Source organism: Arvicola amphibius, chromosome 2, assembly GCF_903992535.2.
Source record: "Arvicola amphibius chromosome 2, mArvAmp1.2, whole genome shotgun sequence".
In the NCBI taxonomy this organism is placed as follows: domain Eukaryota; kingdom Metazoa; phylum Chordata; class Mammalia; order Rodentia; family Cricetidae; genus Arvicola; species Arvicola amphibius.
The window spans coordinates 70,097,229-70,114,928 of record NC_052048.2 but is presented as its reverse complement, the minus strand read 5'-3'; the positions used below and the strand labels follow the sequence as shown (position 1 = coordinate 70,114,928).

The 17,700-nt window shown below is 40.5% G+C and overlaps 1 protein-coding gene and 1 pseudogene across 5 annotated transcripts in view; both read right to left on the bottom strand.

Moving 5' to 3' along the window:
• Positions 1-17,700, bottom strand: part of Ctnna2 (catenin alpha 2) — a 994,060-nt gene that overhangs the window by 854,245 nt on the left and 122,115 nt on the right. The window lies entirely within an intron of this gene.
• LOC119806839 lies at positions 1,491-2,256 on the bottom strand (annotated as a pseudogene).

The window sequence follows — 17,700 nt, the reverse complement described above, 5'->3', positions numbered from 1 at the left end:
GCATTCTAAATACTTATCCTTACACCCACAAATAAGTGTAGCTCTTGCCCAACATCAAAGAAGCTTCTTTTTACAATGAATAAAGACATTACAGAAAGCAACAATTGGCCAATATGCAGAAAACAAGTAACTATAGAATGGCCCCCTCGAACTGAAAATCCTCAATACAACCTCTATATCTATGATTCAGGGTACATTTTAGAAGGGGTAACAGAAAGATTGTATGAGCACCATCTCATGTTCTGGAGTCACAGACTGAATACAAATGGAAAGGGAGGTAAGTACCAGTATCTCTCTTTTTCAATTCTCTTGTTGAAGATGCAATATAATAGGATGAGATACTTGATCCCTTTGCTGCCATGATGGACTTAGCCCCCAAACTGTGAGCCAGAAAAACCACTTTTTTCTTTAAGAGGCTTTTGTTGGATATTTTGTAACAGCAATGGGAAAATGTTACTAAGCTTTCCTCTATAACACTTTTCTGTGGCCTCCAAATGATTAGACACAAATAACTGGTAGTCAATACCGCATTATGATATAACATAAAATAATAATAATACCCAGCATTTATTATGCATATTCTGTCTCCAATTAATCATACTTCAGAATGGAAGACGTTCTTTTCTTTTCTTTTTTATTGCACATCACTCCTTTATTATACTGATCTGGAAAAGAAGATTTAGTATGCCCAAAACAAGGTCTGAACCCACATGGTAGGGTCAAGCAGCTGGAACATGATTCAGACAGCTAAAGACAAAACCCTGGACATGATCAAGGGGCACTTCACCTCCACAAGACAAGGCAGAAGGATCCTAACACACAGTAAGAGACACTCCTGTCCCTTGAGGACAAGGAGTTTATCCCACTTGATATGAGGAATGGCTTATTTTCTGGTGACCACATAGACTATTTCAATCACCACTAGAATCCTCAGAGGGGTTTTTGTGCTGATAAATATATATGTACTTTTGTTTTTGTAAAAGTAAATGTAACACATGGACTTGACAGGATTGATCCCAACCTTTGGGGGCCAGCAGTTCCTTTAGGGTCAGAGAGGAAGGTAGTTCACCTTTTAAATGAAAGCTATTTTCACCTTCCACTGGAATGACTACAGCCCCCATTACCTAACCGCAGAAGAGTGCAGGACAGGCTTCTCACTGGTCAGGCCACAGCATGGTTCCTCGCTGACCTTCCAAAGCAGACCCTTGTAAACAAAGGACTGAGAAAACTGTAATTACTACCTCTCAATTCTCCTGGGAAGAGGAGCCGTCCCTGGATGTGGACCAAGAACCTGCACCCTAGAGGTGTTACTCTGACTAGGGTGCAGAAGATAAAATGCTAAAACAAAATGGGAGCCACTGGTCCCCATCTGTAGCTACAACTTAAACTTAAAATCCTAAACATGGAGTAAATGACTGGTGCTGGGAAGAGAGCAGGAGGCAGAGACAGGCAGGGAGGGGGGTCCTGGGTAGAAGTCTGTCTGCTCGCCTTCACTTCTTGGCCTTGTCCTGCGCGGCCACAGCTTCCATGGCTTTATGCTTGGTCTCTTCATCTCCCAGGAACTGCATGGGTTTAACGGGCTTCAAGTTCTTGTCCAATTCATAGACAATGGGAATGCCAGTTGGCAGGTTCAGCTCCATAATGGGCTCTTCTGAGAGACCCTCCAGATGCTTGACAATCCCCCGAAGGCTGTTGCCATGGGCCGCAATAAGGACTCTTCTTCCCCTCTTTGATCTGGGGAACAATTTCTTCATTTCAGAAGGGCAGTGCTCTGGCAATAGTGTCCTTCAGGCTCCCACAGGACGGTAGCTGGTCCTCAGTAAGGTCTGCATACCTGCGATCCTTACTGATGTTGCTGTAGAAGGGATGGTCAGGCTCCATTGGCGGTGGTGACACATCGCAAGATCGCCTCCAGATCTTTACCTGTGCCTCACCATGCTTAGCAGTAGTTTCTGCTTTATTGAGACCAGTCAGACCCCCATTGTGTCGCTCATTGAGGCGCCAGGTCCTGACCACTGGCAGCCACATCTGGTCAGTGGCATCCAGGACTGTCCAGAGGGTCTGTATTGCTCTCTTCTGCACAGAGGTGAAGCAGATGTCGAATTCATACCCAGCATCTCGCAACGCCTGTCAGCCACGCTTTGCCTCTTCGTGGCCCGCCGGGCTCAGGTCGGCGTCTTACCAGCCGCTGAAGCGGTTCTCCAGGTTCCAGGCGCTCTCGCCATGCCGGATGAGGACCAGCTTGTAGGCCGCCATGGCGATAGGCAAGAGGATGCAGCAGAGACTGAGTTTCGCTGAGATTCGGCTCACAGCCCGCACCACACTCACCAAGACGTTCTTTATTTTTCTTTTTAAATCAGTAGTTACATCTTTTATCTCTTGCACTTCTGCCCAACGTTAAGTGAAGGTCACAGCAGACACCCATCAACATGTTTTGAAGAACCAAGTCTCTTCCTTTATGACATCCTACTTAGCTAATGGAATTGACCTGAGAATGGCTAACTCCTCTAAATCCCCAGACACAGTGGTCTCTTCCAAAGCTGGAATCCATGGTCAATATCACAGTGGCTGATACTTTGGAACATTTCTTGATGTTTTTTTTTTCTATTTTGGAGACACTATTCTGATACACTAGCAAGCAAGGTCAAAGAAAGTTCATGGCGAATGCACGCTTTATTCAAATGTAAACTCCATGTGATTGTTTGGATAAGAATGGCCTCCAGGGACTCATACATTTGAAAGCTGAGTCACAAGGAAAGTGGCACTGTTTCTGAATGATTAGGAGGTGTGGCCTTGTAGGAGTAGGAGTGGCCTTGTTAGAGGGAGTGTGTTCCAAGCAATGGGCTTTGGGGTTTTAAAAGATCATTTTAGAATCAGAGAATTTCTCTCTGCCTGCTGCCTGTGGATCAGGATGTAACCTTAAGCTACTTCTGCACCATGCCCACCTGACTGCTGCCATGATCTCTGTCATTCTCCCCATCATAAAGATAATGGACTTAGTCTGAAACTGTAAGCAAGCCCCAATTAAATGCTTTCTTTTATAACAACTGTCTTGCTCATGGTGTTTCTTCACAGCAATACAATACGGACTAAGACACTCCAAAAGAGAAAGGGCCATGCCATCCTTCACATGGGCACAAGTCAGGCCCACGGCCAGCCCAAGAGACCTTGAAGCCTTTGTTTCTCTAGTAATAATACAGATTTTAACTTGCCTGTACACACTAAAATCCCTTGGAAAGAACCCCATGTGTTGTCTGAGAACACATGTGGGCATTTGTTCATTTAGATCACATGATTATTGCCCCTCCAGTTCCCATTCAGTTCTACATTCCTGAACTTCTATGGAAAGCATAGTATTATTGTGTTGCTCCATAGAGTGCATTATTATCATGGCTACTGACCTATATCTATCTAAGATGTTGCTTGCTTGATGACATATGGAATAAAATACATTTTCATAATAATTACTACTATAACCCTGTGGGAAAAAAACTTACATATAGTTCATAAAATGAAAAGATATGCTAATGTGACATTAACACTGAATGTGAGGTTCCTTCTGGTTCAGTGATACAGAACAATTTTAAGGAAAAAACTGTAAAAGCCATGTTAATAGTGATTTCACCTTCTCTGTCCTTATACTGGTAATTTGTTCCAAGGATATATCAGCCTAATATCTCCAAATCTTTGCTATATTCTGTTTAATGATGAGGAATTAATGTTTCTGTAGCCTTTAGGATAGCCTATATATAATGCAATTCTTCAATATAATTTTTAATGGAGCTTATTATATGCCTTTCTGCACAAGGCAAGTGTAGCCTTGAAGGAACCACCGCCACCCCTACCCCCAGTCCCTAGAGTGCAAGGAAAAAGTTTTCTTTTCCAATTTTCACTGGTGAGCACCACAATCAGAGGGTCAGTATTCCAGGAAGGGACTTATTCTTTGGTATTAAAGTCATGTCTGACATGAAATATGTGTGTGTTAGTGTGTTTATGTCTGAATGTGAGTATGTGTGTCTCTCTCTATATACCATATTTTAACACACACAAACATGAACTGGTATAGGGTAAGAATATCTGAAATTTGATATTGGGCTCTAAAATACTTTTAATATATACTTCTGAGAACAGAAACAAAGACCATTGGCTGCAGTTTGTTAAAACCAGGTTTAAGAGCGTCTAGGAAAGACCTCATTTCTTTTAATATTCTAGTCTCGTATGTCCAGGGTGTAAACATTGGTAATAAGAAGAGACTGAGACTACAGAACACAACTGATATTCATGAACCGCATTTTGAAGGACCAGTCTACCTATTGCCCTAAACAAAGGGCAAACTAAAGCTCCAAACCTTGAAGGAGTCAGACTCACCGTGGACTCTCGTCATTCCTTTGTTCCTGATTTTCTGAAAGTTGAAACAAATTAAATAATTATATGTACTAAGCTTGTTTATTTTTTGTTGGTTGGTTTATTTATTCAAGGCAGAGGCAGGATGGAGTCCAGAGTCTCACATAAAATGAGCAAGCATTCTACCACTGAGCTAAACCCAAATCTACTTCATAAAAGTCTTTGTTGCTCAAGACTGACATCCTGAGAGACATTCCTGGAATTCCTGTCCAGGCTCTCAGCAGGTAGCTTACATTCAAAAGTCCAGTGTTCATCTTCTGTTCATTCAGTGACACCGGGGTCTTCCAAGCTGCCTTTGGGGACCCCAGTTTAGACGCCTTTTCGATGTGCCTCATGGTATCTCAATCTTCCTTATATAATTTGTCTTACTGTAAAATTTAGGTGTTATAAGAATGTTTTTCACCAGGTATATTAGTTCCTATGCTGCATGTTTAAGGGGAACCTTATATGTATCTGTAAATGGATAAAAGCAGGATTGTCTTATCATGCCAAGACAGGGTAGGACAGTTCTTAAAAAAACAAGAAAGAAAGTTCCTTGCCTTTGAAAAATGTATGTCAGTTATGTTAGGCCTTAACCAAGGTTGGTTACCTCAACATTACAAAACGAGACTTTGGGTGATTGCCCAGGTAGTCAGTTGTCTTTGTCATTTGTTACACATTTTGGAAGTTCCTCGTTTGTACTTCCTGGTTGCTTAAGTAATATTACTTCCCTTCTCAGATCTTTGATGGAGTTAAAGATTAGATAATTGTAGTTATCCTCTACATTATTTAGACTCCTTGAAATAAAATGCTTAACAAAACTTTTGTTATATGTTTCTTGCTTAATATTGTTTGTTGTTTATAATTTTTTATTTATTATTTGTTTCTATTGTATATAGTTGTATTTGGATTGGGTTTGTCTTATTTAGTAGAAAGGAGGAGATGAAGGGGAACCTCAGCCAATCACATTTAGTTTTGGACATGTTCCCCTTGGGCCAAATGAAACAAATAAAACATCCGTGTGCTGTTTGTTTTTCCTTTTTGTTTTCCTGCATTCCGCTGGAACCCTGGCTTTGTAAGCTCCCCTTCTTTCCCTTATTAAAGCTAGTCTGGTTAATTCTATCGACCTCTCTCCAACAGCATGTTACATTAGAAATTCTAAATTTGGGGAATTTGGAAGATGACTTATGAGGCAAGCCTGATGATTTGACTTCTGTTCGAGGAACCCATAAAAGTCAGACATGGTGACATAAGTAGGGCTAATTCCCAGACTCCCAAGTGGTGATGGGAGGTAGAGACAGAAAACTCCAGAGACCCACGGGCCAGCTAACCTCCCACATCAGCTGTGAACAATATCTTTTCGTGAATTCTTTCTGTAAATTAAGAAATTTAAATACAAGAAAAACAGAAGCAATATTTTTTTTCTTGGCAAGATGAGATTCTCTTTAGTAACATTTAAGTTTTCCATTTAAACAAAAGAAATAAGAGAATGTTGTGCCTTTAGGGGATTGCTGTGCCAGGCTTTTGCTGATGTAAACAACATACTCCACTGCATCTTCCCCACCTGTCACTGGGATTGCCACACTGGACTCTTAAGCCCTTTCTCTTCTCAATTTCTCTAAAATTGTGTGTGAGTGTGTGTGTGCCTGTGTGTGTGTGTGTGTGTGTGTGTGTGTGAAGGGGGTCAATGATGGAAAGCCCACCTCTCTCTATTTTGTACTAATAACTTGTACTGACAATGCTTTATCCTTTTAGCATGTTGTGTTTTGAACATTATCTTTTAAAAACATTATCCAGTATCCTTAATAGGAATTTTGACATCAAAGCTAAAGGTAAGAGAAAAAGGAGAGTCGGCTTTGGGAGGCTAGGCAAATCCCACTGAAAGCTATCAGTTTCCATATTCCTTCCTTTCCCTCTTCTACAACAGCTAATGTTTGGCTGTGTGTCTCTGCATCTGATTCCATCAGTTGCTGGGTAAAGTCTTTCTGGTGAAAATTGGGCTAGGAAACAGTCTATGAGTATAGCAGAATATCATTATAATAAATTAGAAATAATTTTATTGACTTTTTTATCTTTTGCCAGTCATGTTTGGTTCTTTCCTAGGTCTCTGGGCTATCCAGTCTCTGAGCCCTGGCCCTCCAGGCAGTGTCAGGGATCGGCTCCCTGTCAGGCATGGTACAAGGCTCTCTGTCATGGTATGGGTCTCAAGCTGGACCAGTCATTAGATAGATAGTCTCATAATTTCTGCAGCACCTGTAACTCAGCATATCTTGTTGGCAGGGTAAATTGTAGGTCAAAGGTTATGTGATTGTGTTGGTGTCCAATCCCGCCACTGGAAGTCTTGACTGGTTACAGGAGATGGCTGGCTCAAATTCCATATCTCCCATTGCCAGGATTCTTAGCTAGGGAATCACACTCATAGATTCCTGGGAGTTTCCATGGTAGAAGGTTTCTAGTTCATCCCAGAGATGCCCTTGATTCCTGTTGCCTTTCCCAGCATTTTCTCTCTCCATCCTCCCCCACCTGATCCCTTATGTTCTCATGCACAGTCCCCATTCAGACCCCTCCTCAATCCACCTGTGACATCTATTTTATTTCCTTTTCATAGTGATATTGATGTGCTCTCTACCCCTCAAAAGTTTCCTTGTTATTTAACTTCTTTGGGTCTGTAGATTAAAGCACAGTTATTCTTTATTTTACAGCTAATAGCCTTTAAGTGAGTACAAACATTGTTTGTATATCTGGGTTTGGGTTACCTCACTTAGGATGATCTTTTATAGTTCCATCCATTTGCTGGCAAATTTTATGGTATCATTATTTTTAATAGCTAAATAATACTTCATTGTGTAGATGTATCACATTTTCTTTATCCATTCTTCAGTTGAGAGAATTCTAGGCTGTTTTCTGTTTCTGGCTATTATGAATAAAGCTGCTATAAACACAGTTGATCAAATGTTCTTATGTTATTGGTGTAGGAGGTCCTTTTGTCTATGTGTTGCTTTCATTGGTTGAATAAAGAAACTTCCTGGGCCTGGTGATAGGGCAGAACTTAGGTAGGCAGGGAGACAGAACTAAATTCTGGGAAGAAGAGCAGAGTCAGAGAGAACCCCCATGGAACTGCCAGAATCAGACATGCTGAATCTTTCCCGGTAAGCCATGATGTCATGGCTTATACAGATTAACAGAAATGATTTAAATCAAGATGTGAGAGTTACCAATAAGAATCTAGAGATAATGGGCCAGGCAGTGTTTAAATGAATACAGTTTCTGTGTGATTATTTCAGGGGTTAAGGTAATTGGGCAGTGGGGGCAAACAAAGGGACCCGCTCCCCCATAACAATTGGCTGCCCAACATGGTTAACTGACTCCATATAAAACTTGAGAGGACTTAAAAGGTACACAGCTCATCGCCGTTGTCCTTGGTTTCTCAGTCCTCCTCCACCGTCAGCCACATTCAGAGAGTCCGGTTTGGTCCCCTGTTCCATAAGTCCCATTCCAACTGGACTTGGTGGTCTCCCGTTAGATCTGGCCCACCGTCTCAATGGGTAAATGCACTCCTCACGGTCCTAACTTCCTTGCTCATGATGAGCATGAACTCTACAGCATGGACAGGCTCACTGTGAGCCTTGTCAGTATGGTTGCTCACCTTCCTGGACTTAGGGGGAGCTGGGAAGACCTTGGACTTAACATAGTGAAGGGAACCCTGATGGCTCTTTGGCTTGGAGAGGGGCGGAGTGGGGGTATGGGTGGAAGGGAGGGGAGGGAAGGGGGAGGAGGAGGGGAGGAGATGGAAATTTTTAATAAAAAAATAAGAAAAAAAATGATACACAGCTTACTCTGAACACTACGCTATGCAAGAATAGTTAAGTTTGGTTTTACTAAATGCTACTAGCATATCCAGAGAAAATTATACATTCCTAGTAATACACTCTGATCACACATTAGCTATTTTTTAAGTTGTTCAGACTTTCTCTTTTACTTAATTCTATTTCTGGGCTTGGAACTGCTGTATTCCTCCAGATGTCTAACACCTAAAGCCACCACCCATACTGTAAACTATATATGCCTCCCCTGTGGGCTTGATCCCTGCCTTCATTGATTCTTCTCGGTCTCCACATCTGTCCCACTTTTGGCTCTGCATTCTCCCCAAGTTTCCTCCCTAGTTTTGTTTCTTCTTGATGTTTGTTAGGTGATGAAAAGGAATCATTTCTTTATTAAGAAATTCTTCAACAACCTGGGAATGATTTAGGTCTATTTTAATTTCTTCTCAAATGAATGTTATCATCAAAAGCCTTTTTATGTTGCACCAGGTTTGCATTGTGTGTTCCAACTTTGCAAGGTCCACTTCTGCTCATAAAGTATTGAGAGAGGGCCTTTATATATAGCCTCAAACACCTCACACATAAAAATATAAACACAAAACAGAACCATGCATTTCGGATTTTGTGTCCAGTGGTACAACTATGAAGCCTGAATTCTAATGATGTCTAATACTGACCATCAACTTAGAAGAATCTAGATCACCTAGGAGACAAAATTCCAGACTTGAGTTTGAAAGGTTTCTAGATTTGATCAACTCAATGTGGAAGGTCCACTGCAAGTGTAGGTGGCATCATTCCATGGCCTGAGGCCCTGGTGAGTAAAAGGGAAGAAAGCAAACTGAACACTAGCACTCATCTCTCTCCTACCTGAAGGCAGATGAAAGTCATCAGCTGCCTGACAATCCTGTGCCTTCCCACCATCATGGATGGTACACTCACACCTTGAGCAGTACAGCTCCTTCCTTCTTTAAGCTGCTTTTGCTGGGGCTTTCTTTCTTTCTTTCTTTCTTTCTTTCTTTCTTTCTTTCTTTTTCTTTTCTTTTTTTATGACATGGAGAAAAGTAAAGCAATTTATACTCAGGATTAAGCTGTGCTAGGTCCCTAATTTTCAAAACAAAAAGTGATCTTCAAGTATTAAGGATGTTTTTATGTTGTTGATGTTTTATGTGTTTCTCCCAAGGGCTCAGATACTTGAATAGAAAGATTTATTTAATGGAAAAGAAATTAATTGCTGTGCTTTTCCCCTAAGACTACAAAAATGCAACATATTTTCTAGAGAAACACATTTTAAATAGAAAAGTATATGCTATTTTTTGTTTTTCTTATTTTAAACTCCCATTCTCAATCTGTCACAAAATACCACTATATTAATATCATTTGTATGTAAGGCAGTTGAATATAATGTTGAACAATTCATGATGTCTTAAATTTATGTAGATGTATGTATGTTCACCCCAGTTTAGTATGCTATTTGTAAGTGTTTTATTTTGGCAACATGAAGCTTTTCAAATCATGATTGCTATTAATTTCTTTTCATAAACCAATTTCATGGGCTTTAATTTAATTTGCAAAACAAAACATTTTGGCATTATTTAAATGCAACTGATTTAACATTTTAATATTCATTAAATTTATTTTCCTCTAGTTTTACAAGCACATTTAGAATATCATGGAGAAAAGCAAATTTTTAAACATGTCTTTGTAAAGCATTTTCACTATTTGATAATTTCATTAATTGATTAGAAGACTTATTTATGTGGCACTGAGGTTTAAAGCCCAGGCTTTCACGTATTTTGAGTATGTGCTCATTTTACATCAAATTATACAGGCAGTGCACATTTCAGCTTGAATATGAAACTCCTGCTATGCTCCATGCTATGAATGATAAAGGCCTTTATCTGGGACCTTCCTATCACCTACCAATATCTCTGAAAATACAGCAAGTTACCAAGTCTCTTTACTGCAGTGCCAAGTCACACAGCTTGCAGTTGTTCACTAAAGTGTGGGTCCTATCGCCTCATCAGTATCACAGTAAACACCAGTGCTACCCAGTCTCCATATACTTTACAAGATACTCATCCAGCTTACCATACTGAAGATATTTCACTGCTATTTGTTAAGTCAAATAGTAAATATACTAGAAACAGGGAAAGGTCATAAACAAACATGCACTGTGCAAATTAGTTCTAGCATAATATGTACTATGTGAATTGTTCTAATACAATTACAAGGCATGGTGACACACAAATATGACAAAATGATTATATTTTTAAATACTGTGTCATTAATAAAGATCCTTTGATTTTGCCAGTATGTCACTTTGCTGAATATTTAGAATGGACAGTGTCGATATCAGCAATTTTGTTTTGCAGATTGAGAATCTGATGATGTGACAGCCTCCTCCAACAATCTGAAAAGCTCCAGGAAAAGTGTTCACCTAACAGTTTTCACAAAATCAAGTGACAACGCTTATGTTCTCGTAGTCCAGCATCTTTTCAAATTTTACAAACTTAATTATAAGTAAAAATAAAGGACAAGGTAACTCGCTGTAAGGAAATTAGGACGGGGCAGTACAGAAGGAAAAGTGATACCACACGTGGGCACGGTGCAGTCCTACATGGCATGTTCTATCTTGAGGTCTCTACTTCACAGAGCCCCACTGTCAACTGTATTTTGCTGGATGTAGTGTGGAGCTGCGGGCAGGCCTGCTTTTTGTCCCACCCTGCTCCTGGTCGCCAGCTAGATTAAAACCCGAAATAATTACACGGAAACTGTATTCTTTTAAATACTGTCTGGCCCATTATTTTCAGCCGCTTACTCACATCTTGACTAACTCATATCGAATAATCTGTGTAACACCACGAGCAGTGTCTTACCAGGAAAGTTTCAGCATGTCTGACCTGGTGGCTGGCTTCATCGCATCTGGCTCCCTGAGGAGAGGCACGGCAGTCTGCCCCAGAGAGTAGAGGTGGGGCAATTGTCTGAGCCATCTACCTCACTTCCTTTTTCCTGTTCTGTCTACTCCACCTATCTAAATCTTGCCCTATCAAAAAGCCAAGGCAGTTTGTTTATTAGCCAGTGGGAATCCTCTATCAGCTGGCCACAGCCTCAGGCTACTTTTTGAAATGAGTAGTGTAAGTCTGACTGCTATGAGAACTGTTTCAGCAAAGTATATTATGTAGACAGGCTGGTAACATGCCCTTGAATGAAGCCTGGCTTTGAACTGCAGCCCTAGGGTCTTCTATGTGACTTTATGCCATAACGCCCAAGACAGTGAAATGAAGGAGAAAGGCATATCTTACAATAGTGTCAATCCATAATAAATAATAAATGTTAGCTATAATCACAATGACCACTGCATTACACTAATTAATTTACCTGGACTACAGAGGAGAAAATGTTCTCCAACCTTGCCCCCTTTGTGTTACCTCATGATAACTTCAGTTTCTCAGCATATAATCCCCAAACCCATGTTCACCACATGGATTTAATCATTTCTGCTTCTAAGCTGTTTCTCAGCCTGTTCCTTTCTTACCAAGAAACATCTTTCTTTTACAGACTAAACGACCTATCAAATCCAATCTTTTAACATGCCGTGGTGCTATCCGCCATACCACCATCAATATTGTTGACAGCGTATTCTTCACTATGACTGCAATCTCATTGTGACAACTTCATATGAAACTGTGTGCAAAAGCAGGACTATGACCATTGTGAACCATCCTTTCAATCTTCCAGGCCACCAAACAATCACGGTCTTCTTTTGTATTCCCTTGATCCTCAAATGTATTTATTTTGCATTTCAAGAACATGAATACACAAATGTACTCATGGATCAAACTGGTTTTTAGTTGAAATTAGTAATTAGGGTGGTCTTTATTTTACAAGATAGAATGATGGCTCTCTCAAAGAAGCCACTGTGGGTTTTGCAAAGTGGGAGCCAGACAACAGAACAATGGGAGGGAGCAGAGGGAGTTAAACTAATTACTTCTGGTTGCTGTCTTGAAAAGACCCAAGGAGGATTCTGTGTCCTAGGGATTCAGACACACTGGAATCTAAAGTTTGGTGAGCAAAAAAACTGTTTAGGGCCTGCTTCCTAAAAGTTTCAGTCTTATTATATGACTTTAATAATGAAAGTCTGCTTTGTTTGGTCTGGTCTACTGAAGACTAGTACATGAGGTCAACCCAAAAGAAAGGCTTCCTCAATTTTAACAATTCTCACATTTTATGACTTTTATTTAACTCATTGTCTTGGTACATTTTTTAAACAGTAGCAATGTTTTTAAACAAAAGTAACATTTCTGACTCTCATAACACTGAAGTACTAAAGAAAATTATTGTGTAAATTGTGCAAAAACATTTATACCCAATGAGTGGACACAGAGTGTCAAGGAAAAACTTCAGAAGGTTACTTCTGTCATTTATAAAGGATAAGACAACTGTGCTCTGCAGAACAAACTAGTATAGGCTTCTAAATAGAAGTGAGATAAACAGAGCTGAACATTGAAAAGATTATTCAAGATCTTCTTTCCTAGACTAGGGAAGAAACCAGGTCAGACAGTCAGGGCTGGACCAGAGAAAAAGATGATTCAGTTTGGGGTGGGCATGATGACACCTGTCTGAAGTCCCAGCACTTGGGATGTAGAAGCAAGATAATCAAAATTCCAGGACTATCCTCGACAGTAATTTGGAAGTCAGTCCTAGCCTACAAGAAACTCTGTCTCAAACAAACAAACAAACCAAAGTAAAATTATACAAAAATAAAAACAAAAATTAATAATCAAAGAGATAACACATTTTGTGTCAGAGAGTGCGGGATGTACCCATGTTGTTTTACAGAGACAACAAAGATACAAAGGGACGTGTACCAAGTGTACAGCTGGTGCTCTTTTCTGTTTTCTTAGCCTCCCACAAGTTCCTGCAGGATTATTTCATGCCACTAACCTGTAAAGGCAACCCGACTTCTAGCAGCCCGCATAGTCTGGCTTGATTCCATACATCACAAAACAATAAATAGGTTTTTCTTCATTTGCACTGATATTTGCAAGACTGTCACACATATTACCACTTGAAGCATACATAGATTGCTTCTCCTTGATACAATAGTAACCAAATGCAGAAATAGAGTCACATTGTGTATTTTAAGTCTGTGTATACTTTGAAAGTAGAGTCAATATTTAAAGTATGGGGATTTGAAATAAAGAATGTCCCCTCCCCATAGGCTAAGGTATTAAACAGTTGGTCCCTAGTTGATGGTGCAGTTGAAGGGGGAAGTTACTGAACATTTAGGATGGGATCATTGCAAGAGGTAGTGCTTAGTTGGAGGATGGCTTTGAGAATGTATTGCCTTGTCATAGTTCCACTTTGTTCTCTCTACTGTGTGCACATGAGAGGTGACCTCTCAGATTCTTGCTCTTGTCACCACTCTGTACCTGTCATTATGGACACCTAGTCTTTTGGAATCATAAGCCAAATAGATTTTCCTATATTGCCTTCAGTCACCGATTTTTATGATAGCAACAAAAAAGTAAGTTATGCAGTGAGTTATCAGAGAGAGGAGATCGGTATGAGTCTAACTAGGACCTGGGAAATTGAAGATGTGCAGACAACTGCAACACAGGTTTGAATTGTGAAGCTAGAAATTTAAACATGCTGAGTTTCAGAGCTCCATAGGGTGCAACTGAATTGTTGAGTTCTAGTGAGAACTGTAAGCCAATCACATAAATACAAGTGTTGCAAGTGTAGCAGTGGTACAGAATGATGTGATATTCGAACAAGAACTTAGGAGGTTAGTTTCTTGAAGGAGGAGGGTCATCTGTCTATGTGTTACTTTCATTGGTTAATAAAGAAACTACCTTGGCCCTTTGATAAGACAGAAAATTAGGTAGGCAGAGTAAACAGAACAGAATACTGGGAAGAAGGCAGTGAGGCAGACGTCTCAGGCAGACGCCATAGCTCTCCTCTCTGAGATGGACACAGGTTAAGAATCTTCCCGGTAAGACACCACCTCACGGTGCTACACAGATCACTAAATATGGGTTAAAGCAAGATATGAGAATTAGCCAATAAGAGGCTGAAACTAATGGGCCAGGCAGTGTTTGAATGAATACAGTTTGTGTGTTGTTATTTCCGGGGCTAAGCTAGCTGTGCCAGAGCCGGGCGGGAACACAGCCCTCTGCTCCTTTTACAGTTTCTCAGAATCCTCACAGTCACTGCCATGAGCTGCTTTTGGGGGCGAGAAACACATCAGCTTTCACTTAGAAGCACTCAAATTCACAGGTCACTAACCAAGATCAATGTAGCAGACACTTAAACAGCTTATAGGAACATGTAATATAGAAGCTGCCTTTTTATAATAAGTTATTGTTGAATGTATGGACTACTACTCAGTAATTATCAAATGGAAGGTTTCAGATATAATTTAAGAGAATTTAGTGGCAGCTGCTTTTAATACCTGGAGACAGGATAAGAAGATACAAGGAGTAAGCATCTCCTTAATGAGATGTGCACTATGTTTCCCAGAAACCTCTTCCATAACAAGACACTTACACTGCTATCTTTTTTATTCTTAGATTTAACTCAGAGTTTAACTTTTATATTTTTTTCTTTCCATTCCTACTTTCCAGACATCAATCCAAATATTAAGTTTATTTGCCTCAACTCCTGTCTGTGCATTCTCACATTCTCTGAAGACCATCCATGTCCCAACTCTCTGAGAATTCTCACACCATTCCTCTGCCCCTTCCTTCCTCTCCCCTTCCCTTGCTCACTCTCTTCTTCCTCTCTCCTTTTAGTTGCTGCTTGCTGACTTCCATTGCTGATCCCTCCTGATTTCCTGACTTTTAACTCAAAGATTGTCACTGCCACCCACCCTTCTTCAGCCTCCTCCTCCTGGAAGCTCTGTAAAGGATGACAGTTTTTCTGTCCTATTTCTTTTTCTTGTCAGATTATAGTAAACTTGCTGTTGAGCTCCTTTCAAAGTCTGTTTTTAAGTTATTTTATTTGCAAGAATAAACACTTTAAAGGGACTCCTGAGTTCTGGTAGTAGTAATATGTTAACTCTTGGAAAGAATGCCAGGAGAGACCCCAGGCTTCTTGTCTTGACCACAGGACACAGGATTGTATTGCAAAGCACATCTGTGTCCATGCTGCCCTGTCTGAACAAGCTACAAGATAAGAGGACAGGTGACGAGCCCTCCCCAGATCACTATGGGAACTCCTCCAGTTGTAGAAACCTCTTTGGTTTTCTTACTTGGACAGGAATCCTAACATTCTCTGATAGTAATGGCTGTGAGTTTTTGAGCAATCGAAGAAATCATGGAATGAACAGAGGGATGGAAGTAGAGGGTCTGAAGTTCTAGATCCCAGTGGGGCAGCAGTGAGAAAATGCACAAAATGATGAAGACACGTTGACACTTGCGAGAGAACATGGCAAGCTGCTCTTCACACCATCCTCCCAAAGGGCATAAGAGCAAGGAAATTGTACAGTGTGTGATTCACAGGCAAGTGCATGACATAAAGGAAGGCCAGCAAAGTGCAGAGAAAACAAACTTCACTAGGAAAGTGAGAGATTTTATGAGGGACCCTGTGAACACGACCCTAGTAGAGACCTCAAGTCTTAACCAGACATGGCAGCAGAACCCTGACAGCCTGGCAATGTGTGCCCAATTATTCCTTGCAATTGGCAGAGTTACAAAGGTCATGTGATCAAATCTAATTAACTAGAAAGCTCTGTGAGCCTGTGATTGTGTCCCTGGACACTCCTTGGCACAGGGTTTCCAGTCACTGGCAGTCACCCCACTCCCTAGCTTTCTCTAATCTCCTCTCTCTCTCCGTCAGCATCTTCACAAATTCCCATCAGGTATGTATGTACTGGGAGGGAGAGATCAATTCTGAATATTCAAGGTACTATGATAGATGACAGCTGACTTGAAACTGAAAATTACTGACCACAATAGCTAGCAATTGCGAATTAATTATGAAAGTGAGGGAGACACTAGCACCAGAAAAAAAAAAAAAAAAAAAAAAACCCTAGCTTGGTGGTTGTGGTGCAGCTTGCTTTTAATCCTAGCACTCAGGAGGTATATGCAGGTGGATCTCTGTGAGTTTGAGGCTAGCCTGGTCTACAGAGCTAGTTTCAAGACAACTAGGGCTGTTACACTGAGAAACCCCATCTCAGAACAAACATACAAAAAGCCTAACCCTGTGAAGATCACTGGTGAGAGCATGCTAGAGATGCCAGAGATAGATAAAAGGTGATACGGATGACAGAAGAGGCCAGTGGATGCAAAGCCAAGTTTGTGAAACAGTAAATGTGCCATTGGCTGTGGAGCACCAGTCTTCCCTTCTTGGAAACAGAGATGCATCCTTGTCTGTGCCAGACCCCAGCCTGCAGGGTAGCAGAGCTTATGCCTTTGACAGCTGCTCCCTGCTACCATGGAGGCAGCTTCAGTTCACTGTCGGGCAAAATGATTCTCATGTAGAGACTGAACAATTAAGTATTTAGGCAGCCTGCCCAAGAAAGACGGCGGCCAGTACGCCCATAGTGAATTTGTGGAAAAGGAGAGGCATTTATCCCCCTGCAATGTGAAAAGAAAACAAATACCTTGGACTTGAATGTACACTTTAAGGAAGGCAGGAAAAAGACCTTGAAATTATCTAAGCTCTCCCAAAGAGCACTTATTCCTTTCCATTTCACATAGAAAATGAGTCAAAGGGAATGCAGCACACACATGCTAGAAAAGTTTAGAAATTTGGCAGGCAATTAAGCCACTAAACCACAAAGTAATTTGTCATTTTTACTTCAAGCACTATAAATCCATGGACAAATGGGAAAGCAGATTTTCCATTTAAACTAAACAGAGGAGGTGGAAAAAGAAAATTTGGCAATGGAGTTATGGTTATTTTTAGACTCTCATAAAAATAATATAGAATCAACAATAAAGAGAGTATTTTGTGATTTTATGTAGACTCTATGTTTTGAATGAATTCTTAAAAACCTGATTTAGGTATAAGCATATGACAGCTGTGTACAAAAGCCAAAAGAGGGCGATGGGCCACTGGAACTGGAGTTACAAGCAATTCTGAGCCCGTTCACATGGGTTCTGGGAATTGAAATGAGGTCCCATGCAAGAACAGCAGGAACTCTGAATGACTGGACCACTTCTCCAGCACCAATATTTGATTCTCTTTATAGTCAGTCCTTCAATTTTCTTAAATTTATTTTCTGTAGAAAGCTGATTTTTAAACATAAAGCAAAGAAAACCAGCCTACAAACCGCAATCCCGGAGAACTTAAATAACAATGAAGACCCTAAGAGAGACTTACACAGATCTAATCTACATGGGAAGTAGAAAAAGACAAGATCTCTTGAGTAAATTGGGAACATGGGGACCTTGGGGAAAGGCTGAAGTGGGGAGGGGAGAGGCAGGAAGAGGAGCAGAGAAAAATGTAGAGCTCAATAAAAATCAATAAAAAAAATTCCTGTTTAGTTTCA